This window comes from Lolium rigidum, chromosome 4 (genome assembly GCF_022539505.1).
Source record: "Lolium rigidum isolate FL_2022 chromosome 4, APGP_CSIRO_Lrig_0.1, whole genome shotgun sequence".
Classification (NCBI taxonomy): Eukaryota; Viridiplantae; Streptophyta; class Magnoliopsida; order Poales; family Poaceae; genus Lolium; species Lolium rigidum.
The window spans coordinates 52,744,363-52,766,741 of record NC_061511.1 but is presented as its reverse complement, the minus strand read 5'-3'; the positions used below and the strand labels follow the sequence as shown (position 1 = coordinate 52,766,741).

General features: G+C 47.5%; 1 long non-coding RNA gene across 2 annotated transcripts; it reads right to left on the bottom strand.

Moving 5' to 3' along the window:
• Positions 1-19,823: 19,823 nt before the first annotated feature.
• Positions 19,824-21,498, bottom strand: LOC124708482. Of its 2 annotated transcripts, none has more exons than XR_007005154.1 (4): positions 21,363-21,498; positions 21,035-21,274; positions 20,446-20,757; positions 19,824-20,352 (listed from the first exon to the last, which is right to left on the bottom strand). It is a non-coding gene; the product is annotated as an uncharacterized LOC124708482 (long non-coding RNA). The 2 variants fall into 2 exon arrangements; XR_007005153.1 differs by having other exon boundaries at positions 20,446-20,710; positions 21,363-21,495.
• Between the last annotated feature and the right edge of the window lie 881 nt (positions 21,499-22,379).

The window sequence follows — 22,379 nt, the reverse complement described above, 5'->3', positions numbered from 1 at the left end:
AAACAGGTTTCATCCAAATTCGATCTCGAAAACTCCGAGCGTCATTGGGGCGGCGGTACTCCTCTTTGTCTTGCTAGGTATCTTAGAGAATTGAAGTCTATGGTTGAATTAAGTATCTAGCAGGTTGAAATATAGATGTATGTTAAGAGATGGCCTGCAACCAGCATATACTCAGCATAGATCACTTTGCACATACCACTGGATAGTCTGTCGTGTAGGTAGGGAATAGCTTTGAATTTTCTCGGCCTTCTCTTCCTCCAGCTTTCTTCGTAACAGCTTGTGCCTCTAGTTTTCTCTCCTTGTCATGCCCTCTTTCCTGTAACATGGGTACACTAATGTTATTTGCGGTAGATTAGAAACACATTTCACACACATCTGTATGTAGATTGAAAGGGTTGGGTATCGTCGGTCTTGGCACATCTTTCTTGTCATGATACAAAGAAGATTCGGAATACGGAGAAAGCTCTCCATGGAACACTCGGCTTCATGGACCAAATGGCCGCAGCTTCTTCCGAGAGGGAGTGATGGTGTTGTGTCGTAGAAGTCCGAGACAAGCTGATGAAAATACCTGCAAAGCAAGACACAGCTTATCAAGATTTCTTCAACATAGTCGAGGAGCTAAAAACCAGTATCCCAAACATAGATAGTCAGAGTAGTAATTACAGCAATATGCAATTAACTGGAAAAGAATTGCCGCAGTGCCTAAATTGATGCATGTATCTGAATTTCCATTTATTAGTCATCTTCCACAGAGATATATTTGCAATTCTTGGAAACACAGCCAACTATTAGTGAGTACTCTTAAAAGCTAAAACTACATAGTTTAGGTACAGTATGATATCCTCTTAAAAGCTAACGAGGTGTCAGTATTTTGAGGTGTCAGCATTTCGAGAAGTAACTAAGCTTCTCTTGCAAACTTGCAAAATTACATAGAGACATGCTCCATTATCTCTATAACATGTTGCTCATTGATGCAGGATATAGAGATGGGCCTGGATCTCAATGTCAGACTAGAAGAGGAGGAGGATAGAGGACTATACCTAGATCTCAACATCACACAACAAGAAGAAGAAGAAGAACATGTTGTGCACCCAGACCATATTCCCGAAGAAGAAGAAGAACATGTTGTACACCCAGACATATTTCCCGAGGAAGAAGAACATGTTCCGCAGAGGCACCGTACAGATGTACCAGAGAGTCATAAATTCGCAGCATATATTGCGTTGAAAGCTCTCAGCAAATATAAACCAATTGAGAAGGTAGATAAAGAACTTGTGGCTCAACTTTTGAAAACAAGTCTTAGAACCGTCGAAAAGGCATGGAAGAAGGCAGTCGAGCAAGAGGCAAAAAATGAAGAACCTGATTTTTCAAATAAGCGAAAGGGCAGATGTGGTCGAAAGAGGAAAGCGCTTAATCTCTCCGAAAGGGTGCCTCGAGGTTGCACTCAACAAAAGGGGTACATTGAGAGCGCTGGCAAGGTCCCTTGATATCCCTTATTCTACACTACAAAGACGGTTAACATGGGGCGAGTTAGGTGCCACACCAGCAGCCTCAAGCCATTTCAATCTGTGGAAAACAAGATCAAACGGCTCAAGTTCTGCATTTCAATGGTTGATGAAACAACAACAACAAAAACAACAACAACAAATGCAATGCCTTTGTTCAAAAAGATGGAGAACATAATTCACATAGACGAAAAATGGTTTGATATGACCAAAAGAAATCGAACGTACTACCTCCTTCCAGAAGAAGAAGATCCTGTGCGCACTATTCAAAACAAGAACAGTATTGGCAAAGTCATGTTCTTAACTGCGGTTGCGAAACCCAGACATGATGCGCAAGGAAATGTAACGTTCGATGGAAAGGTAGGAATATGGGCCTTTGTCACTGAAAGTGCAGCTAAATACAACTCCAAGAATAGGACAAAAGGCACCATGGAACTAAAGACAATCAATGTTACTAGAGATGTCATGCGGGAATATCTTTGTGAAAAAGTAATTCCAGCAATCGCAGAACTATGGCCCGACGATGGTCATGGGGAAACAATCTGGATACAACAAGACAATGCTAGAACGCATGTTCTGCCAGATGATCCCGCTTTTCTGGCTGCCGTTAAAGATTCACGACTGGATATCAAGTTGACTTACCAACCTCCAAATTCACCTGACTTGAATGTCCTAGATCTTTGCTTTTTCAGTTCAATTCAGTCCCTAGCATTTGAGAGTGCACCAAACACTCTGAAAGAACTGATAGAATCCGTTGAACAAGCTTACGATGCTTACAAGGTGGATACACTTGAGAAAGTATTTATAACCTTGCAAACTGTCTTGCTGGAGGTTATGAAAGATGAAGGTGGAAACAAATACAAGCCACCCCACATGGGCAAGGACAAACTCAAAAAGGAGGGAAAGTTGTCTGATACACTAGAAGTTGACGACAAACTCTATCAAAAAACCTTGGAGCTGATAGCCAAGTATGAGCAACAATGCACACTACAAAACCGTGTGGCGGCATTGGCTCAACAAGAGGAGCAAGAGGAGAAGAAGATCAAAGGAAAACAACCAGCCAAAGCATCAAAGAGAAAATTCCCCCAAGTAATTGTCGATGATCACATAATTATCCCAGGAAACACATATGATACATGGTTGAATGACCCATCAAGCCTTGTCCGTCAAAGGCGTCGAGTCGAGACACGGAAAATTAACCTCATCCGGGAAACCAAAATAGGCGAATTCCAAGCTTCAATACAGGAGAAGCTCGGATAAGGAGGGCGCAAACAAATGTAAAGTACAAGCATGGTATATTGCAAAAAAATGTAAATGTGAAAGATGGTTGTAATTGTGTTGGCTGTAAAGTATAAAGTAGAAGCATGGAGTATATAATTGGTCGACCGAGGATAAGCTCGGCTAAGGATGGCACAAACAAACAGCTAGTCCTCCTAAAATAGCTGGCATGTAGTACTGTAAGAGCTTGTTTAGTACATTGAACAAGGTGAAAGATGGCTGAAACAAGGTGGAGTATATAATTGTGTTCGCTATAATTGTTTGAACATTATGCAATGTAAAGGTGAAAGATGGTTGTATATTATTGATGGCATATACTGGCAAGATCTTACACATAGTGCTTATAATTATCCCAGATTTACACTAATTAAGCTTTACAGGGAAACCACTACTGCAAATATAGAACTAAACAAGCTTTTACAGTACTCATGCAAGCCCAACGTTCATGTCCAAAAGCACGAACAACGTCCATGACAGGAGTTGATATGCAACAATAACACATCCCAATATGTCAAATCAAGGCCAGCGTCAAAGGCGAAACAAGCTCTTACAATGCTCATGCAAGGTTACACAAGGAAGCAGGCTACTTACCCATTGCACTTTGAGCAGAGCACATTGCGTGAAAGAGAAAGCTTCTTTGATGTGCCATTGTACAATTCCTCGAGGGTAACCTTCAAAGGATAAACCACATCCTCACCCATGTGCTGCCTCCTGCCTCTGCTGCCTGAGCTATCTCCTTGAACTGCAATGGAGCAACAACCGTCAGTTTTCCAACCAAAACAGAAAGCAAAACAGGGAGTACTTGTAAACTAGCTTCGATCCTCTATAAGGCCAGCTGTTCTGAATCTAACACCGCAGAGCGTTCTGGCCCAGCAGCAAACACAAATAAACTGGATACCTGGATCCCTGCTTAACCATCTTCTAGTGCTGGTACTTGGAGGCCGGATCACTAGGGTACATACATACAGTGATGCAGCCATGTTCTGAATCTAGCACTGTAGAGCGTTCTGGACCCAGCAGTTTCGATGCCAGCTTACTAATTTACCATCATTGAAAATATTAACGCATGCAAACAATGTGTGAAGCATCAACCATAGAAATGCAGTCACGAGTTCAGAAGATACAGAATCAACTACTCCCGCCGCGAACCATGGCCTGTCCGTTCATCCGGGACTAGAACCAACAGGTTAGAGGAGCCCGGTCCGTGGCGAAATCGAAAGACAAATCGCAGGAAATGGGGGAGACGGGCGGGCAGGGCTGGCTCACCAGGTTGAGCGGCGGAGGAGGTCGTCGGGGAGCACCGACAGGCGGTCGGCCAATCGTATCGCACCTCAGCGCGTGGCGGCGCAAGAGGATGCGAGGAAATCCTCTAGATTCGCCCCGCCGGCCACGAGCACCGCCGCCGATGCCGGCAAAATCAGACGCTTTGGGGGAAAAGGGATCCCTTTCATCTTTGCTTCCTCCTCGTTGGGTTCGGGTTGGTGGAAGGCAGAGGAAGGAAGGCGGGGAGATTATGAGGAAGGAAGGCGGCCGGCGAGGGAGGGGCGGAGCAGGCCGCGCGGGCGAGAGCGTGGTGGCCGGCGGGGAGCAGCGGGGAGGGGCGGGGATAGAGACGACGCAGAGAAGTCGGTTGTTTGTCGGGAAAATTACAAGGGGCGATTTGTAAGAAGATCATCACGCCCAATAATTCGGGCCGGAGGGAGTAACAGAAAAGCACCGCGTGCTTTGCCTTCAGAACAAATCAAGATCAAAATTCTCAGGAGCGTGCATGGAATATCAGAGCCGTGGACGAGCATGCTCTGTTGTACTTGGGAAAGGCTAGGTTAACTGAAACGAACCACAGAATAATATCGCGACATGTTGACTGCAAACATGGTCCTTTCCTTTGATGCTAGAATTGCTGGTTTGCTCGTCTGTGTGGTATGTTGATGACCACTTGAGTGCAAAAATCATTCAGTTTCAAGGTTGGTGAATCACTTGTACGTTATCTCAGAGTGCAAAATCATCTTTAAGAAAAAAGAAACAAATACTAGGGACGTTGGAATGAGAAGAAGCGACCAAGCATGTGCTCTCTGCCGCATAGCCAACTACAAAAGTAGAGAATCGATGAAGCGTCATCATTTTCCATTTAACTTTTAGCATTCAATTGTGTTTATTTGTGAAACAGTAGTATGCCCAAACCCATTCAAGCACAAACTGCTATAAAACGGGGCTGAGAGGAAAAACGGTCGAGGCTAGTGCGAGTGGGGATGCAAGGAAGAGAGACAAAAGTTCGTTTTCCATGCTCTGAACATGATTTGGGTGGCCATAAAAAACATTACCAAGTCGTGAGATTGAGGGGCATCAGGAACTCAGCGGTCACTCTGTCTGTTCGCGCCACTCGTGTTACATTGCTAATTTTGTTAGTGTCGGGACGGTGGTGCGGCGGCGCGTCTCCCTTCCGCATCGGTGTCGGTAGAGAGCTGGGTTTCCAGGGACTCGATTGTAATATCGGTTTTCTTTGGGGTGTGTTGTATTCACTGTGATGGCTAATAGATCTGGGGGTGTTTTCGCAAAAAAAAGATTGCCTATGGTATATTTCACTGCCATTAGCGTTTTGAGGACATATATTTGTTTAGATTGTATGGTAATAAACCAAAAATTCCCTGAGCATTAAATTTAAGTCCCCCCACATTCTAATCTACGTAACAGAAAAGCAACCGCGTGCTTTGCCTTCAAAGCAAATCAAGAACAAAAATCTCACGAGCGTACATGGAAATAGCATAGCGCTGGAAGAGCCGAAAATGCAAAGGAGCTCACGAGCTCGCCTACTCCTGGACAGCGATTGGGCAAGCTGGCACATTGGGGAAGTAGGCCTCGGTATTCCAGTCATGTATTCCCCTTTAGTTATTTTCACCTCAAAGCGTATTCATGGTGCTGGCTACACAGCTGGACGTTCGACCCGTTTACTTGGCGAGGCGGTACAAGTTTGTCTCCGGTTCTGTACCGCATTATTTGATACTGCGTACTACCGGCACAACAAAGCTTTTATTCGCCACCAACCCGTCCGTGTATATTAAAATCACAACTGCGAACCCCCAACTGCTCTCTTCTCCTTCTAGCTCTCTCGTCTATTTCTCATCCGAGCAAAGGCACCTGCAAATATCCTTTGTTTTTAACTAAGGGGCTTACACATAAATGAAGTTGATAAAACATCTCCAATTCAGAAAAAAAAAGTTCTTCGCCATTGCAGCACCACTCTCTGTTAAAACCATTACAGAACATAGCATCAAAGAGAAAAGTATCTCCAGACTCTACTAGACCACTACAGGTCTACAGCCACAACATCGGAGAACAGCACTACCAGCATCAATCATCTTTCTGTTTGGGTACCATCCAAATCTTATACTGAAAAACTGTGAAGACACCCTTAGGTGTTTTCACTTTCCTGTTACCCAAGCACCTATAGTTGATATAACAATCATGGACAGCAAACAGTGCCTAACCGCCTAACCAGTAACCACAGCCTTCAACACAGTCCCAAGCACCACAAGATTTAAGTTTAAAAATGAAGTTCTTTTTGAACAATCTAATTTTTTCGTCCGACGGGCGAAATGATGATTTACAAGATAACACCACCATTAGCTCTAAGGACATCAGCGGAATGTTTAGAACATGTGTTCTTTCGGTGACTTGTCAAACCACACTGACTACACCTAGCTTCTTTCCTCGGTTTCTTTGGCATGTCGCCTCTCTGGGGACATGTTGTGCTCTTGTGACCTCTACTACGACAAATACTGCAGAATCTCGAACGCTTGCTGATATCTTCATAAGGTGGCTTGTCACGACTCGTCGTTGGTCTTCCCGCTTTCCGATTCTTCATTGGTGCCAAAAGACTGGACAGCCTCATTGGTGCCGCTGACTCCGTCTCACTATGATAGGCCGCATTTCCTTCAGACGTACGGTCCCGTGCCTTGGCACCCTCCCGGTCTTCCAAACCTAAACCATCCCTTTCAAGGCTTAGTGGTGTCACTGTCACAATCCCATTCTTCAAAATTTCCATAGCTTTCTCATACGCTGCCACATTGGCATCACCGATTCTAACAAGCTCCATTGCATTCACGTACAGGTTCGAGTGCCTAAAAGTTATTGACCGAGCTGCACTCTTATCTCGCTGATACAGTTGGAGGTGTTCAGGCAACACATCTCTTGCATCTCTCGTCCACCTCTTCACAATGTGATCTGGATGTATCTCCTTAACCTTTAAATACTCCATCACCTAATTAATCATTTCCATACACAACTACATTAGTAAAGCTGGTTGTTTCCATCGGGCTCCCTTAACAGGAAAGTACAAAAAAAGTAAAACAAACCATACCTTGAGTGCATGGCAGCACAACAGACCCGTATGTTCAAAATTTCCACACTCGCACACAAATTTCCTTCCATTATCTACCACCTGCACTTTGAATGACACCCTGCACCACACTTCTCTTTTATCAGCCTGGTTATGCATGGCAACATACAACTTATCCTTCTCGGCTTCTGTTACTTCATAAGCACTGGCTTCGTATAGTTCCTTCCCAAACTGTGTGAACATGGCCCTGGTGTAAATCTTGCTAGCATGCCTCTCAAGCAATGTTTTAGTCTTCAGGACCACTCCACCCTGCATTTTCCAAAAAAAGTAATAATTAAATTTCCATCGGTGAAAAAATTGGCACAGGAAAAACTAGAGCCGCAAACTTAGTTATGCTTACAATCTTAGTCATCTTCTCCTCGTAGCTCTCATCAGTGTCCCTATCAAACTGAAGCCTCATATATTGCTTCACAAACATGTGCATTGCACATCCTGGAGGGACATACGACTTCAACATGTGATTTGCACTCTCACTCCTCTGTGTGCTCGTCATCTTGGCACAGAAAACTCCTTTGAAATATGGCTTTGCCCACTTTTTACGAACTTCATAAATCTGTGTTAGGAATGGGTTATCTTTGACACTGTATTTGTCAATCAATAACTGCCATCCCGTCTCAAACTCATCCTCCGTTAGCATGTGATTCACAACTTTGTGGAAGTCAGATCTAAATTCATTTCTTTTCGCGTACAACTGACCAAGGCACTCGTTAGCTTTTCTCAGCACATGCCACTTGCACCATCTGTGTATTGTATCCGGCAAGACGTTTCGTATCGCGATCTCCATGGCTCAGTTCTGATCTGCAACAGAACATTGGCGAGAAGAAAAATTAGCACACTAAGCAACGACAAATAAAACCGGCCAGACATACAAGCTAATACTACACATTACTAACCTGTCAGTATCGTTCTTGGTGCCTTCCCTCCCATCATCCGGACAAATTCAGCCAAGACCCACTCAAAGCTTTCCACTTTCTCATCCTGAACCAACACGCCCCCTAGAATAATACTCTGGAAGTGATTGTTTACACCGACAAATAACCCAAAAGGCATATTGTTGAACCGTAGAGTCAGTACGTGTCAATTGTACCTAGTCAAACCCACGTATGTCACTCCCCTGCCCACGATCACACGATCGTTGTAACCATGAGCCACACCATCGCCTGTGTTGTACGGGTATATATACCCCAGTGATCATAATACAAAGTGTGTTGAATCATATCCCTATTTACATGGTATCAGAGGAGGATCTGCTCAATCCCTTCTCGCAGCCCCTCTCTCACGCTTCCGCATCTTCCTTCGACCACCCCATGGTGACGCCGGCGGACTCCCCCGACAGCACGCCGCCGCACTCTCCGCGGCCTACCGTCGTTCGTGCCCTCAACACCGCGCCACCTCCCTCCTCCCTTCCGGCCTCTGTGATCCAGACGGTTGCCATCCGATCGCACGTGCCCATCACGCTCGATCTGGCGGCCGGCAACTATGCGCAATGGCGGCGCTTCCTCCTCACCGTCATCGGCAAGTTCGGCCTCAGCGACCACATCGACCTCGCCGCCGCTCGCCGCGATGACGACCCGGAGTGGGTTATGATCGACCACGCCGTCACCCACTGGCTCTACATCACCGTCTCGCCAGAGATCCTCGACGTCGTCATGCAGCCCGAGGACACCGCGGTCGCCGTGTGGACGGCCATCGCGGGCATCTTCCGCGACAACCAACTGTCACGCGCGGTGTACATCGACGCCGAGTACCATGCTGTCGTTCAAGGGGACATGACCATCATGCAGTACTGCTCGCGCCTCAAGTCCTTCGCCGACCAGTGATGTCTACGGGTGCTTCTATTCTTGTAGACAGTGTTGGGCCTCCAAGAGCAGAGGTTTGTAGAACAGCAGCAAGTTTCCCTTAAGTGGATTACCTAAGGTTTATCGAACTCAGGGAGGAAGAGGTCAAAGATATCCCTCTCAAGCAACCCTGTAATCACAAAGCAAGAAGTCTCTTGTGTCCCCAACACACCAAATACACTTGTCAGGTGTATAGGTGCACTAGTTCGGCGAAGAGATAGTGAAATACAAGTAATATGGATGTATATGAGTGGTAATAGCAATCTGAATAAAATATGGCAGCGAGTAAACATGCAACAGAACAGTAAATAAACGGTGTTTGCAGTATTGGAAACAAGGCCTAGGGATCATACTTTCGCTAGTGGACACTCTCAATATTGATCGCATAATAAATAACTTCTTCTCATATGTGCTACATACACTCTTTTGTTGGATGATGAACACATTGCGTAGGATTACACGAACCCTCAATGCCGGAGTTAACAAGCTCCACAATAATGTTCATATTTAAATAACCTTAGAGCATAATAGATCATTGCAAAATAAACCAAGAACTAACATAGTGCACGCACTGTCCACATTACACTATGAAGGAGGAATAGATCACATCAATACTATCATAATGATAATTAACTCCACAATCTACAAGAGATCATGATCATAGCCTACGACAAGAACCACACGGTGCACACACTAATCACCTTTACACCATGCAGGAGGAATAGACTACTTTAATAACATCACATGAGTAGCACACAACTAGTAGCGATACAAAGCTCATCATATGGATCTCAATCATGTAAAGCAGCTCATGAGATCATTGTATTGAAGTACATAGGAGAGAGATTAACCACATAGCTACCGGTACAGCCCCGAGCCTCGATGGAGAACTACTCCCTCCTCATGGGAGCAGCAGCGGTGATGAAGATGGCGGTGGAGATGGCAGCGGTGTCGATGGAGAAGCCTTCCGGGGGCACTTCCCCGCTCCGGCAGGGTGCCGGAACAGAGACTCCTGTCCCCCAGATCTTGGCTTCGCGATGGCGGCGGCTCTGGAACTTTTCTCGTATCGTGGCTTCCTCCTCATCATGGGAACAGCGATGGCGGTGAAGATGGCGGTGGAGACGGCTTCCGGGGGCAATTCCCCGTCCCGGCGGCGTGCCGGAACGAGACTTCGTCCCCCGAATCTTGATTTCGCGATGGCGGCGGCTCTGGAAGGTTTTCTCGCGTCTCGTCTTCCGTATCGGTGTTTTTAGGTCAGGGACGAATAAATAGGCGAAGAGAGGGAGTCGGAGGGGCCACGGGGTGCCCAGACCACAGGGGGGCGCGCCCCCCCTGGCCCGCGCCGGGGTGTGGTCTGGGGCCCCCCTGGCTCCCCTCTCGTCCCTCTCCGGTGCTCTGGAAGCTTCCGGGAAAAATAGGAACTTGGGCGGTGATTTCGTCCGATTCCGAGAATATTTCGTTACTAGGATTTCTGAAACCAAAAACAGCAGAAAACAGCAACTGGCCTTTCGGCATCTCGTCAATAGGTTAGTTCCGGAAAACGCATAATAATGACATATAATGTGTATAAAACATGTAGATATCATCAATAAAGTGGCATGGAACATAAGAAATTATAGATACGTTTGAGACGTATCAAGCATCCCCAAGCTTAGTTCTGCTCGTCCCGAGCAGGTAAAACGATAACAATGATAATTTCTTAAGTGACATGCCATCATAACCTTGATCTTACTATTGTAAAGCACATGAGATGAATGCAGAGGTTCGAAGCAATGATGAAGATAATGAGTAAACAAATGAATCATATAACAAAGACTTTTCATGAATAATACTTTCAAGACAAGCATTAATAAGTCTTGCATAAGAGTTAACTCATAAGCAATAAATTCTTAGTAGAAAGCTTTGAAACAACACAAAGGAAGATATAAGTTTCAGCGGTTGCTTTCAACTTTAACATGTATATCTCATGGATAATTGTCAACACAAAGTAATATAACAAGTGCAATAGGTAAACATGTAAGAATCAATGCACACAGTTCACACAAGTGTTTGCTTCTAAGATAGAAAGAATAGGTAAACTGACTCAACATAAAAGTAAAAGAATGGTCCTTCAAAGAGGAAAGCATCGATTGCTATATTTGTGCTAGAGCTTTGATTTTGAAAACATATAGAGAGCATAAAAGTAAAGTTTTGAGGGGTGTTTGTTGTTGTCAACGAATGGTAGCGGGTACTCTAACCCCTTGCCAGACAAACCTTCAAAGAGCGGCTCCCATTTTATTTTATTTTTGGGTGGCACTCCTTCCAACCTTTCTTTCACAAACCATGGCTAACCGAATCCTCTGGTGCCTGCCAACAATCTCATACCATGAAGGAGTGCCTTTTTATTTTAGTTTTATTATGATGACACTCCTCCCCACCTTTGCTTTCTCAAGCCATGGCTAACCGAATCCTTCGGGTGCCGTCCAACAATCACATACCATGGAGGAGTGTCTATTTTTGTTAATTAATTAATTTGGGACTGGGAATCCCATTGCCAGCTCTTTTTGCAAAATTATTGGATAAGCGGATGAAGCCACTAGTCCATTGGTGAAAGTTGTCCAACAAGATTGAAAGATAAACACCACATACTTCATCATGAGCTATAAAACATTGACACAAATAAGAGGTAATAACTTTTGAATTTGTTTAAAGGTAGCACTCAAGCAATTTACTTTGGAATGGCGGAGAAATACCATGTAGTAGGTAGGTATGGTGGACACAAATGGCATAGTGGTTGGCTCAAGGATTTGGATGCATGAGAAGTATTCCCTCTCGATACAAGGCTTAGGCTAGCAAGGTTATTTGAAACAAACACAAGGATGAACCGGTGCAGCAAAACTCACATAAAAGACATATTGTAAACATTATAAGACTCTACACCGTCTTCCTTGTTGTTCAAAACTCAATACTAGAAATTATCTAGACCATAGAGAGACCAAATATGCAAACCAAATTTTAGCAAGCTCTATGTATTTCTTCATTAATAGGTGCAAAGTATATGATGCAAGAACTTAAACATGAGCACAACAATTGCCAAGTATCAAATTATCCAAGACATTTTACCAATTACTACATGTAGCATTTTTCCAATTCCAACCATATAACAATTTAACGAAGAGGAAACTTCGCCATGAATATTATGAGCTAAGAACACATGTGTTCATACGAACCAGCGGAGCGTGTCTCTCTCCCACACAAGGATGAACTTATTCAGAGAACTAAGATAACAAAACAAAAATAAAAGCACACACAGACGCTCCAAGTAAAGTACATAAGATGTGACCAAATAAAAATATAGTTTCAAGAGAAGGAACCTGATACTTTGTCGATGAAGAAGGGGATGCCTTGGGCATCCCCAAGCTTAGACGCTTGAGTCTTCTTAGAATATGCAGGGGTAAACCACGGGGGCATCCCCAAGCTTAGAGCTTTCACTCCTCTTGATCATAGTATATCATTCTCCTCTCTTGACCCTTGAAAACTTCCTTCACACCAAACTTCAAGCAAACTCATTAGAGGGTTAGTGCACAATTAATAATTCATTCATTCAGAGGTGACACAATCATTATTTTCACTTCTGGACATTGCATAATGCTACTGGACATTAATGGATCAAAGAAATAAATCCAACATAGCAAAAGAGGCAATGCGAAATAAAAGGCAGAATCTGTCAAAAACAGAACAGTCCGTAAAGACGAATTTAAAGCTGGCACTAGACTTGCTCAAATGGAAAAACTCAAAACTAATGAAAGTTGCGTACATATCTGAGGATCACGCTCGTAAATTGGCAGATTTTTTCGAATTTTCTACAGAGGACTGTGCCCAGATTCGTGACAGACAGCAATGCTGTTTCTGCGCAGCGATCCCAAATATAACATCAACTTTGACATAGAAACTTTACTTGGCACAAAAACATGATAAGGAGAGGTTGCTAAAGTAGTAAACAACTTCCAAGACACAAATATAAAACAAAATACTGTAGGAAAATAACACATGGGTTATCTCCCAAGAAGTTCTTTCTTTATAGCCATTAAGATGGGCTCAGCAATTTTAATGATGCACTCGCAAGAAATAGTATTTGAAACAAAAGAGAGCATCAAGAAGCAAATTCAAAACACATTTAAGCCTAACATGCTTCCTATGCATAGGAATCTTGTAAATAAACAAGTTCATGAAGAGCAAAGTAACAAGCATAGGAAGATAAAACAAGTGTAACTTCAAAAATTTCAGCACATAGAGAGGCATTTTAGTAACATGAAAATTTCTAGAACCATATTTTCCTCTCTCATAATAAATTTCAGTAGCATCATGAGCAAACTCAACAATATAACTATCACTTAAAGCATTCTTATCATGAGTCTCATGCATAAAATAATTACTACTCCCAACATAAGCATAGTCATTCTTATTAATTGTAGTGGGAGCAAATTCAACAAAGTAGCTATCAAATATAGGAGGTATATTGTAATCATAATCAAATTTATCCTCCATAACAGGTGGTAACAAAAGACTACTATCATTATAATCATCATAAATGGGAGGCAAAGTATCAGCAAAGTAAATTTTCTCCTCAATGCTTGGGGGACTAAAAATATCATGCTCATCAAAGCCAGCTTCCCCAAGCTTAGAATTTTCCATAGCATTAGCAACAATAGTGTTCAAAGCATTCATATTAATATGTTCCATGGGTTTTTTAATTTTCGCATCAAACCATCCATGTCTTAAATCAGGAAATAGAATAAAAAGGTCATTGTTGTCCATTATGCCTCACTAGTGTAAACAAGAAACCAAATGTCGCAATTGCGAGTCTAAAGGAAATAGCTTCGAGCACACACACAATGGTGCCGAGAAAAGTATCGTTACCGGAACCGAAGTATGAGTGTCTTTTACCTTTCCTCCCCGGCAACGGCGCCGTAAAAGTGCTTGATGTCTACGGGTGCTTCTATTCTTGTAGACAGTGTTGGGCCTCCAAGAGCGAGAGGTTTGTAGAACAGCGAGCAAGTTTCCCTTAAGTGGATTACCTAAGGTTTATCGAACTCGGGGAGGAAGAGGTCAAAGATATCCCTCTCAAGCAACCCTGTAATCACAAAGCAAGAAGTCTCTTGTGTCCCCAACACACCAAATACACTTGTCAGGTGTATAGGTGCACTAGTTCGGCGAAGAGATAGTGAAATACAAGTAATATGGATGTATATGAGTGGTAATAGCAATCTGAATAAAATATGGCAGCGAGTAAACATGCAACAGAACAGTAAATAAACGGTGTTTGCAGTATTGGAAACAAGGCCTAGGGATCATACTTTCGCTAGTGGACACTCTCAATATTGATCGCATAATAAATAACTTCTTCTCATATGTGCTACATACACTCTTTTGTTGGATGATGAACACATTGCGTAGGATTACACGAACCCTCAATGCCGGAGTTAACAAGCTCCACAATAATGTTCATATTTAAATAACCTTAGAGCATAATAGATCATTGCAAAATAAACCAAGAACTAACATAGTGCACGCACTGTCCACATTACACTATGAAGGAGGAATAGATCACATCAATACTATCATAATGATAATTAACTCCACAATCTACAAGAGATCATGATCATAGCCTACGACAAGAACCACACGGTGCACACACTAATCACCTTTACACCATGCAGGAGGAATAGACTACTTTAATAACATCACATGAGTAGCACACAACTAGTAGCGATACAAAGCTCATCATATGGATCTCAATCATGTAAAGCAGCTCATGAGATCATTGTATTGAAGTACATAGGAGAGAGATTAACCACATAGCTACCGGTACAGCCCCGAGCCTCGATGGAGAACTACTCCCTCCTCATGGGAGCAACGAGCGGTGATGAAGATGGCGGTGGAGATGGCAGCGGTGTCGATGGAGAAGCCTTCCGGGGCACTTCCCCGCTCCGGCGAGGTGCCGGAACAGAGACTCCTGTCCCCCAGATCTTGGCTTCGCGATGGCGGCGGCTCTGGAACTTTTCTCGTATCGTGGCTTCCTCCTCATCATGGGAACAGCGATGGCGGTGAAGATGGCGGTGGAGACGGCTTCCGGGGGCAATTCCCCGTCCCGGCGGCGTGCCGGAACAGAGACTTCTGTCCCCCGAATCTTGATTTCGCGATGGCGGCGGCTCTGGAAGGTTTTCTCGCGTCTCGTCTTCCGTATCGGTGTTTTTAGGTCAGGGACGAATAAATAGGCGAAGAGAGGGAGTCGGAGGGGCCACGGGGTGCCCGGACCACGGGGGCGCGCCCCCCTGGCCGCGCCGGGGTGTGGTGCAGGGCCCCCCGGCTCCCCTCTCGTCCCTCTCCGGTGCTCCGGAAGCTTCCGGGAAAAATAGGAACTTGGGCGGTGATTTCGTCCGATTCCGAGAATATTTCGTTACTAGGATTTACGAAACCAAAAACAGCGAGAAAACGACAGCGGCCTTTCGGCATCTCGTCAATAGGTTAGTTCCGGAAAACGCATAATAATGATATATAATGTGTATAAAACATGTAGATATCATCAATAAAGTGGCATGGAACATAAGAAATTATAGATACGTTTGAGACGTATCAACCAGCTTCGCGACCTCGGCCAGCCCGTGACAGAGACGCAACAGGTCTTCAACCTGGTGCGCGGCCTCAACCCACGGTACCACGCCGCCATCCCTCACATCACCTCGCGTGTGCCCCTGCCCTCCTTCCTGCAGGTCCGTTCATTCCTCATGCTCGAGGAGCACCGTGCGGAGCAATCCGCCCGCCAGCAGGCTGCTCATGCCCTGTACGCCGGGCGCACACACATCGCTCCTGCCCCTGCCGCGTCTCCCGCACCGGCGCCCGCTCCTGTCTCTTACGGCGTGCCCCCTGGTTCCGGCGCCACAGGCTCCAACTCCAACCGCAACCGGGGCAAGGGCAAGAAGAAGTTGAAGGACAAGGACAACGACGCGTCATCATCCACCTCTGCTCCCGCTCCCCGCCCTCCTACGTACCCTGCACCGGCGCCCGGCGCCAACTCCTGGACCGGCCTCGTGCAGGCTTGGCCCGTCGCGTGGCGTGCGCCTGGAGCCGGCGTGCTCGGCCCACGCCCTGGCACCCCGCATCAGCAGGCGTACATGGCCGCGCCCCAGTACATGGTGCCACCCCCTGTTGCTCCGTACGGCTACAACCCTGCGCCGGCCGGCGCGACAGCGCCGCTGTTCAGCGGTCCGGGCTCTGCTGGCGCCGGCTCATCTTCCATGCCACCACCACAGCCTTGGGACATGGGGCAGCTCCAGGCCGCCCTGCACGCTTCCATGGCACCACCGTCGTCATCGAGCAGCAGCCCGTCGGACGTGTTCCTCGACACCGGCGCCTCGTCCCACATGTTCTCCAACCCTGGTAACTTGCACTCCCTCCGTCCTTCCACTTCCTCCTCACAAATCGTAGTTGGTAACGGTGGTCTGCTTCCCATCACACACACGGGCATGGGCTCGATCATCACCACATCTTCTCCTTTACTGCTTCGCAATGTCTTGCTTTCTCCTTCGCTCATTAAAAACCTGCTCTCTGTCCGACAGTTAACTCGTGAAAACCCAGTTTCAGTTGAGTTTGATGCTTTCGGTTTTTCTGTCAAGGATATCCGTACCAAGGTGGTGATCCTGCTGTGATTCTGACGGCGACCTGTACCCGGTGTCACAAGGCTCTCCGCGTGTGTCGCATCGCCCGTTCGCCGGCGTTGCCTCTGTCGACTTGTGGCACCAGCGGCTCGGACATCCCGGTGCTGCTGCTCTTCGTACTATATCTAGTGGCTTTTCCTATGGTTGTAGCAAGTCTAGCTCGCACTCGTGTCATGCGTGTCGCACTGGCAAGAATGTCCGCCTTCCTTTTCACTCATCAACTAGTTGTAGCTATTTCCCTTTTCAGCTTTTACATCTAGATGTTTGGACTTCACCCGTTGTCAGCGTCTCAGGCTATCAATATTACCTTGTGATCCTGGATGACTACTCGCACTATGTGTGGACTTTCCCTCTTTGCCAGAAATCCGAGGTCGCTGCAATTCTTACTGCCTTTTACGCTTATGCTCAGACTCAGTTTCAGCGACCCATCCTCGCCATGCAGACAGATAATGGCCGTGAGTTTGATAACTCCACCATTCTCCAACTTCTGTCCACTCACGGTGCTGTCATGCGCTTCTCATGTCCCTACACTAGTCAGTAGAACGGCAAGGCTGAAAGAGTCCTCCGCACTCTGAACAACGGCGTGCGAGCACTTCTGTTCCATGCGTCTGTGCCAGTCAAGTTCTGGGTAGAAGCACTCAGCACCTCCACGTTCCTGCTCAATCGCCGACCGTGTCGCTCGACTGCACCCATCTCACCTCATGAACTTCTACTGGGGGCTGCCCCAGACTACCACGCTCTCCGCGTCTTCGGGTGCCTCTGCTACCCCAACACTGAGGCCACATCGCTGCACAAGCTCGACAGCCGCTCCGTCGCCTGCATCTTCTTCGGGTACTCGCCGGATCACCGTGGCTACCGGTGCTATGACCCGACGACGCGCCGCGTCCACACCTCGCGCCATGTCCACTTCGTCGAGGATGTGTTCCCCTTCGCTTCGCGCACCCTGGCCACTACTCCATCGCCACCTGCACCTGACGTCGATCAAGTTCTGCACTTTCTTCCTGAGCAGGTTTCTCATGGTGATCGTGCTCCCTTGGCGTCAAGTTCAGCTGACGCACGTGGCTCGTCCGCCCATCTCTCTGCTGCGCCGCCCAGTACTCCACGCGCGCCTTCACCTGGCTCAAGAACGGCCGTCCCTTCCTCCTCGGACGGCTCCTCTTGCTCGCCAGCAATCGTGCACACCTCCGGTTCAAGCTCCACCGCCCGCGGATGCTCCGACGGCTCTGGTTCCTCTACGCCTGCCCCCAGCTCGCCCCTGCCAGCATCGCCACCACCTGTTCGACAGATGATCACTCGAGCTCAGGCCGGCATCTTCAAGCCGAACCCGCGCTACGCCCATGTTGCAGCGACGACGACGCCTTCACCGGACATCTCACCGCTTCCGCGCTCTGTTCGCACCGCCGTGCAGGATCCAAACTGGCTCTCCGCGATGCAAGAGGAGTTCGCGGCCCTCGTCAGCAACCGGACTTGGGACCTCGTTCCCCGTCCTCCGCGCGCCAACTTGATCACAGGCAAGTGGATCTTCCGCCACAAAACTCGCGCGGACGGATCCCTGGAGCGATACAAGGCCCGCTGGGTGGTGCGTGGCTTCAACCAGCGGCCAGGCGTGGACTATGGGGAAACGTTCTCGCCGGTCGTCAAACCGGCAACGATCCGAACGGTCCTCACACTGGCAGCGTCGCGCAACTGGCCGGTGCACCAGCTCGACGTGAAGAACGCATTCCTTCACGGGACGCTCGTCGAGGAGGTCTACTGTCTCCAACCTGCAGGCTTCGTCGACCCCGACAAACCAGACCATGTGTGCCGCTTGTCTAAATCCCTGTATGGGCTCAAGCAGGCGCCGCGCGCGTGGTTTCTTCGCTTCGCCAGCTTCCTCACGAGCATCGGCTTCGTCGCGACGCGCTCCGATTGCTCTCTGTTCACCTACACCAGCGGGGCTGCCCTGGCCTTCCTCCTCCTGTACGTGGACGACATTGTCTTGACGGCGTCGAGCTCGGCCCTACTTCAGCGCATCGTCATCAAGCTCACTGGAGAGTTCGCCATGAAGGACCTCGGTGCCCTGCACTTCTTCCTCGGCATCCGCGTCACGCGCACCGCGGCGGGTTTCTTCCTATCGCAACAACAGTACGTGGAGGACATCCTCGAGCGCGCTGCCATGGACAACTGCAAGTCTGCTCCGACGCCAATCGACACCCACGGCAAGCTGCCCTCCGCTGATGGGCCCAAGGTCGCTGATCCTTCCGCGTACAGAAGCTTGGCCGGAGCGCTCCAGTACCTCACCATCACCCGGCCGGAGCTCGCCTACACCGTGCAACAAATCTGCTTGCACATGCACGATCCACGGGAGTGCCATCAGGCGCTGATCAAACGAGCTCTTCGCTACGTCCGAGGCACCGCTGCCATGGGTCTCTGCCTCTCGGCATCCTCGTCGCTCGACCTGCGCGCCTACACTGACGCGGATTGGGCTGGCTGCCCCTGACACCCGCCGATCAACTTCAGGATTCTGCGTCTATCTCGGTGATTCCCTGGTCTCCTGGTCGTCCAAACGCCAGGCCACCGTGTCGCGATCAAGTGCTGAGGCCGAGTACCGCGGCGTCGCCAATGCCGTTGCTGAGTGCATCTGGCTCCGCCAGTTGCTCGGCGAGCTGCTCTGCCCCGTTCGTTCTGCGATGTTGGTCTACTGCGACAACATCTCCGCGGTGTACCTCTCAGCGAATCCAATACATCACCGGCGTACTAAGCACGTGGAACTGGACATCCACTTCGTCCGTGAGCGCGTCGCCCTTGGTGACATCCGCGTTCTTCATGTGCCCACGCGCCAGCAGCTTGCCGACGTGATGACAAAAGGACTCCCTACGAACGTTTTCCAAGAGTTCAGGTCCAGTCTTTGCGTCTCCTCCAGCGACGTCACGACTGCGGGGGGTGTTGAACCGTAGAGTCAGTACGTGTCAATTGTACCTAGTCAAACCCACGTATGTCACTCCCCTGCCCACGATCACACGATCGTTGTAACCATGAGCCACACCATCGCATGTGTTGTACGGGTATATATACCCCAGTGATCATAATACAAAGTGTGTTGAATCCTATCCCTATTTACACATATCATACAGATTTGTCCTGTACGTGGTGTCGAAAGTAATCACATCACCAAAATACTTGTACTGATCCCTGCTTGTACCATTGGTCCACATAAGGTTCTTGATACGGCTTTCCTTGTCTGGCTGTACACGATAGCAGAAATCAGGATCCTTTGCTCCCAGCTCCGCAAAGACCTCCATGGTTTTCTTCACGTCATCATCAGCCTGGTTCCGGCTAATCTGTCCACACAAGCTTCTCAGGGACCTCTTTGTGAATGGTACGTTCTCCATATTGCCAAAAAAACTGCCGATGATGCTGTACACCTTGCTAATGTTGATATTGTTCTCCCTCAACTGCTTTACCAGATCTTTTGTGTAAATGTCAATGTGCTTGTGTGATGACCAATGCACTAGCTCACCGCAAGTCTTAGACAACGAGTGGTTGTGCGTAGACCGGTGCTCGCTAATATACCAACCATTGTCATCTGTCCGGAGCAAACGAATCATGGCAGGACACTCGCACCTGCAGGACCGGGTGTTTGTTCTCTTCGGCTTCCCCTGTTTTCAGTTTTACCAACTTTCAGTCCAAAACCAGCCACATAACACTAACTACCCAAAACAACCTCACTAGAGAAAAGTCGGACGACTCACCGAGCATCCGCATACTATTTCTTGCATGCATTTAGTCCTCTCCACATTCAGCCGACTTTTGCCGTACCTTATCCCAAAACCATATTCCCAAGAATAGAGATTGTAGAAGTCATAGGCTTCGCCAATAGAATCAAAGGTCATCCCAGTTTCAGGGTATACCACGACTTGGGATTTCCTTTCAGCGAACCCTCGGATCGACTGCTCAAGCGCCCCAACTCATGTTGCGCAAGGTGTCCTGTCGAGTGGCATTGAAGCAGCTCGGACCCTGTGATAGATCATCTTTTTCTAAAGGCGTGAGCTCGGTTCATCAGGCTACAAAACATATGCTATGCAATTATAGTTTCGTAATGCTAATTAAGGAATTATTCACATCAAAAAAAGAACCTGCCATTCTATCTATTCTGTGAACAGTTCCGTAAATGTGCATGACACATCTTTCCATGTTTTCCTCGATGATGCTCAGGACAAATTCCTAAGTTGGTGTCGAGCTAGCATTACCGATAAAAATTCATTTGGTAAGCTACATGCCTTTAATTACTGAAAAGATCAGCACTAAAATCGCTTAAATGAAATAGCTACGGGCACTGACCTTTTTATCCATCCAGGAGCTTCTGGATTAAGACCGCCTGTGGACTCCTGTGAATCAGCTGGCCCGTGGTTGTTAGAGTTATGGCCCTTACGCCGCCTGCCGAAATCCACTTCCGCAGTCCAGCGAATATCCGCCATGGCCGAGCTACCAGATTCCACTTCATGAGAAGACATCCCATGGCTCCATGTACTTCCAAGGCCTGGTGTGTTCTCCCCAACCGCATCGGCGAAGATTGGTAACCTACAATAGGGGTAAATTATAATCCGTACAGGACGAACAAGAAACGCAATTATCGGACAATTAAGAAGATTGGCATTGACGAACTCACCTCTCCACTGGTTGGAGAAAACAATTGATTCCTGCGCCGACGCCCGTTAGCCCAAGCTGCTCTGGTTCGTTCATCGCCGGGGTAGTAGCTCTTTTTTCGATCTGCTCAGCCTGGTGAGGAAGAAAGGAGTCTGCATCTGCATTAAATTAGGAGCGTTGGCCGCGTGGCGCAGCTGATGGCGATGACGCCCTTGTTCTTTTCTGTGCCATCGGTACAAGGAAACCGGTCCAACTGTACCACTGGTCCACCTTGTCTCGGTCCAAATTCCGTCAGCGCTGCTATCGGACCCACCTTGTACAATACGACGCGCGGTACGCTCGATCGATTTTGCACGCCGCGTATAGCCCAAGGTAAAGACCGAGGCCCACTTTCCAATGCGCTAGCTCGCCCAATCGCTGTCCAGGTGCAGGCGAGCTCGTGTGCTATATCGCCGCTTTCTGGAAGAGCATGGTCTGTTGGACGATCTCACTAGTGGAAAACGGGCCTGACTGTGCAGGTTGGTAGAGCTATATCGCGTCGGATCGCCCGACCGGTGCAAACAATCCGGTCAGAAGGCCCACTTTTGCAGGTTCGGTTCTGAACCGGTGCTAAAGGGTGCACCACGTGGCGGCTCCAGGCGTCCGAGCGGGAGGACTCGCTAAAGTGGTCGCGCGGTGAAAAAGCGTCCCAAAGCGGCTGCGGCTAGAAAACACTTTTTCGAATTATTTTCTACTCACTTTTTTTTTCTTTTTTCGGAATTTCTAATATTGTAGTTATTTCACTTTTTTTTCTTTTTTTGGAATTGTAGTTATTTCACAGGTTTAGTCTCTAACTACCCTTATCTCTAGTCCAATTACTTACTCGTGCTCAAACTTCCCGTTCGGTCACCCATCCTCCCACTACTCTAGCAGTAGCACGCTTAACTTCCAAGTTCCTTTCCATCCCGCATCCAAGTGCTTCGCGCGCATGTATGTGATAGTAGTATCATATCAATCCTATTAACATGTCGATCGATGTCATATTTCTTCATTGTTCGAA